Source organism: Cupressus sempervirens, chromosome 9 (genome assembly GCF_028749045.1).
Source record: "Cupressus sempervirens isolate cs-2001-9-10 chromosome 9, ASM2874904v1, whole genome shotgun sequence".
NCBI classification, from domain to species: Eukaryota; Viridiplantae; Streptophyta; class Pinopsida; order Cupressales; family Cupressaceae; genus Cupressus; species Cupressus sempervirens.
In genome coordinates, this window is record NC_143126.1 from 256,273,700 (window position 1) to 256,282,220 (window position 8,521).

At 32.9% G+C, this 8,521-nt stretch overlaps 1 pseudogene; it reads left to right on the forward strand.

The window, feature by feature from the left end:
• LOC149538419 (putative sucrose-phosphate synthase 2) overlaps positions 1 to 7,771 on the forward strand; it is an 84,318-nt pseudogene extending 76,547 nt beyond the window's left edge.
• The last annotated feature ends 750 nt before the right edge of the window (positions 7,772 to 8,521 follow it).

Sequence of the window (8,521 nt, forward strand, 5' to 3'; positions counted from 1 at the left end):
TGCCATGTGAATAAGATGTGAGCTCTGTTCAACTAATTTTGTTTCTTAATGCTTTGGTGTGCACAGATTTATGTATGAAACTAAGAGCTCTTTTGTAAAACAATCAAGGTCATTAGCACATGACTAAGATTTGTACAATCAATAGGCTTTTTTCTGTTATTGTAATGGATACTCCTATTTTCATTGTAATCATAGAAATAAATAGATGATTCATGTTCTCATAATCTTATAATTTTAACTTGACATATAAACAAATTCTTAAAATAGAATTGTCTTATATCTGCATTGTAAAAATATAATTGACTTCCACATTCCATTTAGGTTGAATTAATTTGAATGCAGAGCAAATCCTTTCCTCTTTCAACTTTATTTAAAGACCTACATTGTGGTCTATACATAGGTAGCATGTTGTTAATATTTCTATTTATGGTTTGGGATTAAGTGGTTTGAATTTTTTATGTTTAGTTGAACTCTAGCAGGGTTGTAATAGTTGGACCAAGGGCTCACAGTAAGGAAGGAAACACCATTCTTGTTAGCTTTAAGGAAGGTGATCATGTTCTTCTACCTGAATATGGTGGTAGTGAAATCAAACTAGGAGACAAAGAGTAAGTTTGCATCATTGAATATTTAATTTCTTATGGTTTTAAAGTGTGATTTGTATAATGGATGCTTTGGTCTTATATACAAATTTTACTATATAAGAAAAGTTCCAAGAAATGACACTGAATTTGCAGATTACCCCATGTATAGATTTCTCTAATGCAGATTGTCATCTTTTATTGTCAATGTTGGAATTAGGTATCACTTGTATCGAGAGGATGACACTCTTGGTATTTTGCAAGATTGAATTCGACTATAGATTAGGTTTGTAATTTTGAATGTAGTAGTTAGGATGAACTATTGAATCAAGGAAAGCTAATTAATATTTGGAGTTTGAGAACATCGCAGATGATTGATTGTTTTGTTTTCATAGTATTTGTTTAAGCAACCTGAAAAATGGAATGTCATCATTGACATTATTCATCAACAAAGTTGTTATTGTGTATTTTGGAAAAATAATATTTAATATGAACTCAAGCTATTTCAAAAAAATCTCTCTTTCAAAGTTCTTTTGATGCATGGAAGAATAATTTTATAGGAGAAAATACACATTATCTAGGAAATCAAACAAGGCGTTAAGTTCAAGTGCTTCTTTAAAGAACAATTGTCAATGAAATTTAATGTGGCATTTAAGAGTGTCTTGTTATGTAGAACAAGCATGAGTGCGCACACACAAACATTTCTTTCCAAAAATGTTTCCCTAATTAGTGATGATCACACATGTTGTTTGCTTTGTAATATTTCTCTACCATGTAATCACGTCAAATGTGGAAAATGTGCATGCACTTATATATATTTCAAATTTGAAATCTGTTGAAAGAGAAAAATAATTTTTTTTAGCTAGTATTGAATGGGTTTTCTCTTGTTTCCTTTATGCTTCTTATTTCCATCCATCTTATCTTGATCTTTCAAGACTCTTTTTGAAAGCATGTCTTGAGAGAAGATCTATTTTTTTTAAAGCAATCACGATTTGCAAATAATGTAACATGAGTAGATACTGCAAATCATCATTATAATCATCATGAGAGATAGAGATGTGTTGTGTTTCCAATATTGGAGATATTCAAAAACTTCCTTACTCAAGCTTCTATTGGCTGCTATCTCCTGCAATCTCCGATTCTCTGAAATTTTATGCTCCCTGCCAGAAAACTTAGGGAAAAACTCATTAAAAGAGAAAATAGAAGCTAAATAAGTAAAATAAGCTCGTATAATGTTTCATTTTGATGTTCTTGATGCCACAAAAATCCATGCAAAGTAATAGTATGATCAGGTCTATTGACAGTGTATACATTTGGGCATAAAACAGTTGTATGACTAATTTTTGTATAGAGAATTGCTTTACTGTTTATTAGTTCTTTATGACTATTTTTTGTAATTTACTATTATTGTTTTCAAAGTTCCACTATTAGTCAAAATGGTGTCCAAGTACCTATCTCCAATTTTTTAAAATTAGTTGTGCCAGTACTAGTACTAGTCTTCAAGTACCCTTGCCTCCTAGAGACTATGGTAATAATAGATTAACCATCACTTTTTATCCTTTGATAGTCCATTAAATTGTTTTAATGAAACATCTAGGCCCGCGAATGGCAGAAATAACTTGTATCGTCAAAACCTTTCTGTACTATAATGTATAGAAAGAAGTTTATGGGATTGCTTATTCTTTATTCAAATTTTTTATTTTTCTATTTTAAAACACATTGATTCAAAAGTGAGGATATATTTACCAAATTGTATGGCCATAAATTGTGATGGTAAGTCCCCTGCCAAAATGGTGGTTATTGAAAATTTCACTATTTAATGCTTCCTTTAGATTCTTACAATAACATCTGATATGTCTATAAGGCAAGCCTTGGCTGAAATTTGAGTAAATTGTAATCTCTTTTTATGTTAATTAACTCCAAGATGACATATGCAGTCTCCCATGAGTGCCAAGTGTTCCATTCATTCTCATGAGAGATGGGTTCTTGTGAACCACATACTACTCATGAAGCCTAGGTCAAATTTGACTCAAAAATTGCACACTTGAAACATGGTAGCAATATCACAATATTTTGTCACTCTCCTTTCAAAAAGAAATCATCATTATATGCCATACAAATCAAATCCAATATTAAAGAGTTTTTTTGTCATGCTGCACCTGCTTTTGTCCCTACATTTCAAAAATATTTTTTCTAAATATAGGAGATTGATTGGAAATTTGAATGTATGCATGAAAACTTAGGAACTACATGCACATAGCCTTTTATTCTCAAGAAACACTCTCTTTTATTCTTGTTAAAAAAGGCTTCTTGTGATATGGATTGAATTAGCATTTTCATTGTGAGTTACTATTAGAAATTGGTTTCTAAGATATTGTACCTTCTTGTGAATCAAAAGGTTTTACTACTGGTTATTTTTGTTACTTTTCCTTATCAACAGATTGGAAGATGAGGTTCAATTACGCTATCTAAATAATGTTCTGAAAGGAAACAAACAAGGGCTTAAGGTTCTTTCTAGTTTTCTCATTAATCAAATGAGTTTTTTTTGGATGGAGACCAAAATTTGTAGAAGATAGAGAGGCTGAAAGAAGCCTCATTAAAGGACTAAACTGACACCTAAAGAATGTAAGAGAACCACTTGCCCTCACCACTGAATTTCAAAGTGCACCATTACCAACATAGAAGAGTAAAAGACACCAAGAGCAGACATTCTGCTTCAGATTGATGCAATTATTTTCCTTTGTATACCATATTACCCTTAATACAGTTTGTTCAATTTTCTTCAATCTTAATCATATTACCATGTATGCGATTGATGAAAGTCACGAGGATATATTGAGGTGCTCGTCTGTAGTCCTAACCAATGCAAGAAAATCACCTATGACACTACATATCACAAATTGAAAATCATATTCCTGGCTGATATTTCTCACTTATCACTCTTTAAAAGATCCATCTGGGAGGAGTGGAGTTTGGGATAAGCAACAAGATCAAAATCAAAAGACTGAAAGAGAACTTAAAAATCCCAGATCCACATAAAATGGACTTAACTTTCTGCTAACAATAAGGGATTTTTCTAAAATAGGGAGAAGATCATAGCTATTCATTTTTTTGTGCATTGGCATATGAGAAGGGTTTGTCTATATAGTTAGGTTTTTGTTTTGGCCTGATTAGTAAAACCCATTAAGTAGAACAACTAAGGCTATGTGTTTGTGTATGGATTTCCATGTGAATAAGATGTGAGCTCTATTCAACTAATTTTGTTTCTGAATGCTTTGGCGAGCACATATTTCTGTATGAAACTAAGAGCTCCTTCATAAAACAATCAAGGTCATTAGCACATGACTGAGATTTGTACAATTAGTAGGCTCCTACATCAAATCAAGCTTTAGTTGAGTGAGAACAAGCATAACCACTCTCCATGAAGTCCATCATCATCAGAAATCAAATAAAGAATGTCTTCTATTAAGGTTCCCAAATTGGATGCATTTGTAGAAACATAGAAAAAAAACACGTGCATTGATCTATAGACTTTGAGCGGCTCTGTAGATGTTGCAAGGGAACTATTATATTTGGAACAAGTAGCCAAGGTTTGGAGAAACCTATGGCATTTTCAATGCCCACTGGGATGGCCTTAGAAATCTAGTCTTTGCTACCAAATTGAAACCACTTCACCAGTCATTCCAAGGAATTGTCACATTCAATTCAACATTTAACTTCAGATTACATAAATGTCATTTGATAGAAAAGCTCTATTTTTTTTTAGTGGTGGATCAATACCATTTTCTTCCTCGCTAGAATCTTTGCACCAAATAATCTATCACCCGATAAGCAATCTTTATAAGCAGTCTTTGTGTCTCCACAAATCATTGAGGACTTCCTTGGCACTTTAGTAATACAGTGGGAAGGTTTGAAATTTAAAATAAATCATTTATTTCTTGCCATAAAACATCTTCACTTTGCATTATTTGTAACCTCTACTCAATCCACACTCAAATTTTGAAAGGATAATAAGGCATTCACCAAATTTTAGTACAATATCTCAAAAGTCAAATTCATCTTTTGACATAGGCCTCAGACCCACCTTCTCCAGATTGTTTTGTTTATGTGTATGAGAAATAGTCAATGACTTCTTAGGTATGGATGCTTGTTACAATTTGAAGTCATAATTTTCTAATAATGGTTATACTTTTTTAGGTCATACCTCCTAGAATGGACTTCGGCAATGTTGTTGTACAATGTGATAGCATAGAGGAAGATTTGGAGAATGGTCTTGCTCCATTATCTGAGTGCCCTTTGTGGGCTGAGGTAAGAGAGGGACAAACTTTGTTCATTACTTCTAGATGGGGTTTGGTATACTTTACAAATTGGTTGCATAAACATGTGCACTCTAATTGGAAACACAAGCATGTTTAGGTCTAATGCATTGTCATGAGCTTAGCATAAATGATATGGACTTGACACCCATATTTTAATTTTTAGACCCTGTGATTCTTGAACAATACTTCAAAGCCAATAATATTGGCTCATGCTCGACCTGATCTTTAAAAAAATATCACAACTTTAGTGAAGGCTTTTGGGGAGTGCAACAAAATGAGGAAATTAGCAAATTTAGTATGCCTTTTTTCTAAAATTTTGTCTCCTTTTTGTGACATGATGCACTACTTCTATAGCTAATGATTTTTAGTTTCTGTTATGAACTGATAGATGTTAATCATGGGTAATCGAGATGATATTGATCTAATGCCTGTAGCAAGTGCAAATTTGCTTACTACTATTCTAAAGCTAATTGACAAGTATGATCTGTACAGAGCAGTGGCATATCCAAAGCATCACAAACAATCAGTTGTCAGTGACATCTATAGAATAGCTACAAAAACAAAGGTCGGTGAAGCTTTCTATCTATATATTGGATAAAAACTCTAAACTACATTGCATTCTCCATGATAAATGAAATGCATGTACCTTCAAAATTATTGTGTTACAATGTGCAAGGTGTTTTTCATTAATCCAACTTTAGTGGAACCCTTTGGTTTGACTCTCATTGAGGTAGGTTAACAAACTTTTTATTGTCAACAGTGTTTTATCTCATAATAAAAATAATAGCTTTTACTGATGTTTAAGAAGAAAATGTACAATTCATGTGAGGAATTCTAAGAGAGAGTGTATGAGTATTATTGAAAATCATAAGGAATGATGAAACAAGTCTCAACACATGACCAGTGCCATCTACATCATCAAAAAGAAGTTCACATAGTAAAGAATTAATTTTGTGCAGGCAGCTGCACATGGATTGCCCATGGTAGCCACAAATAAGGGAGGATCAGTTGATATTCATCGAGTATATTCTATATCTAAGAATTTTAGCTCAAGAATTTGTAACAGAGTTTTCATATAATATATTAGTGTTTGAGTGATTTCAATCACTTCATGTGTAGACATTAAAAAATAGGTTATTGATAGATCCCCATGATGACAAGTCTATTGCATCTTCTCTCTACAGACTTGTAGCCAATAAGAATCTCTGGTCTAAGTGCAGACAAAATGGCTTGAGGAAGATTCACCTCTATTCTTGGCCTCAACATTACAAAGTATATTTGTTAAGAATTTCACAATGCAAGATGAGACATCCACAGTGGCAGAGTGATCCTATTGAAAATGCAAAATCAAAATCAGAGACTGGTTCATTTAAGGATGCACAAGATACATCTCTCAAACTTTCTCTGGACCTAGATTATTGCTCTAGTTCATTCAATAGTTTAGATAGACTTGTGCAAGATGATAGTTCTCGTAATGAAGGCATTCCTGAGCATATTAGGAAAGTTATAGAGAGATCTAAGGGAAGATCATCCAATGCACAAGAAAGGCATAATGAGAATGGATGGGAAAAAAAAAATCTTGAACATGGTAATAGCTTAAACTCACCAGCAAAATTGCATCTAAGAAGAAGAAAGCATCTATATGTGATTGTAGTGGATTGTTATGATTCCAATGAAGAACCTTGTGCTTAGAAACTAGTGAATATGATGCAAGAGATTATCAAAGCAATTTTCTCTATACACACCTCTACATCCTTTGAATTTGTTTCAAGTTGACTTCATTGACAATTATAGAAACACTTTCTTTGCTCCAGTATGGTTCAATCAACTTGTCTTATTTTGATGCCCTAATTTGTAGCAGTGGAAGTGAGCTCTTCTATGTCTCTGGTGATAATGTAGATTCACCCATATTTCCAGATCCAGATTATGATTCTCATATAGATTACCACTGGGAGAATGCAGTAGCATTGAGAAAACATATGTTAAAATTATGTGGACCAAAGGATTCTCCATTCTTTGAACAAGATGCGTCAACATCTAATTCTAATTGTTTAGCCTATAAAGTGAAGAACATATCCACTATGAGTTACAAATCTATGGTTACCATGACTAAGTTTTTGTAAGGTTATGTTATTTATAGTTTTCAATGTATTCTTGCTTTTCAGAATAATTTCCTAGTATTGTTCCAACCTACCTAACACAAAAATTGAATCCGTCTGATGAAACAATAGGCACAACTTGTTTTTGTTAGAAAGTACTCCAGATTCCCAAGGAAAAACTTTACTATTAAGAGAGTATCTTAGTCCATGATTGACAATAGCTGATATTATAAGCTTTATCCTCCAGATTTTTGTAGGCTCCCAGAGTAGATGATTTTTTGAAGCAACTAAGAATAAGAGGAAAATTGTTCTCGATTGCAGATATTGCCTTTGCATGCTTCTAGGTCTCAAGCTTTGAGGTAATTAGGACCAAAAGATTTGCATGCATTCCTTGTCCAATTCAAACAGATTTATTATTCTTAGCAAGTATTGATGATATATAAACCTATTATTAATATCACTTAACATTTCTAGATCTGGTGATGGTAGGTACTTATATGTCAGATGGAGTCTGGATATAGCTAACATGTGTGTGTTAATGGGAGAAAGAGATGGCACAGACTATGAAGAGCTGATTCTAGGTATGCACAAGACAATAATACTAATTAATATTGTTAAGAGTGGAAGTGAAAAGATGGGGAGGAGTCCCAACAGTTATGGAAGAGAGGATGTTGTTCCTCCAGAAATTCCAAATATAATGATAGTTACTGTAAGTGAAGACTATGAAGGCTTTAAGAGTGAAGAGTTGATAGTTTCTATAAAAAGATTTGTTTGACACAAGAAAGAAGAAACTGATGGAAAATGTTTGTCATGCCTTGGTAACTTAGAAGGAAAAATATGCAACCTTAGATCAGTCAAAGTAGCACAATAAACCTACTGAATTTGTAACAACATAAGATAAACAATTTGGTGCAAAAATTAGGGGAATGAGTCCATGCATGGCATGGGTGAAGTTTGATGAAGTAGTTGGATCAAGGGGTGGGGAAATTTTTCCAACTGATTGTAACACCCCTATTTTAGGATTACCTCATTGTGAAACCATAAAGTTGTATATGAACCCTTAGGAGTGGTTTTTACTTACTTCAAAAATAAGTCATTTTTTCTTTCTGAGAAATGGTAATACTAGGAATTCCTCTCTTCCAGGTAAACATGTCATCTTGGTCTATTGCTTAGTGAAGATCTCTGAGGCAAGGTTAAGTCTGAACACTTTTTTTGAGCTTAAAAAGTATACACAGTATAACTCAAAAAGAGTGATCTATTTCTATGGGCTATGGAAAATTAATTCCTTCTAAGGTCAGTCTTATTTAATTTTCATGTCACCTTGTTACCCATTCATTTTGTATTTTATTTGTAGTGTAGCATGGTTCAATTATATCAGTTGCTTTAGCATAACTTTTATTTGTTTTGATGGTTCAATTATATCGGGTTCATTTGCATAATGTTGTATTTTTAGTTGGAAGTGTGTAGTCCATGCTTGGGTCTATTCGACTACATAATAACTTTTGATGAGAAGACAATTTCATTG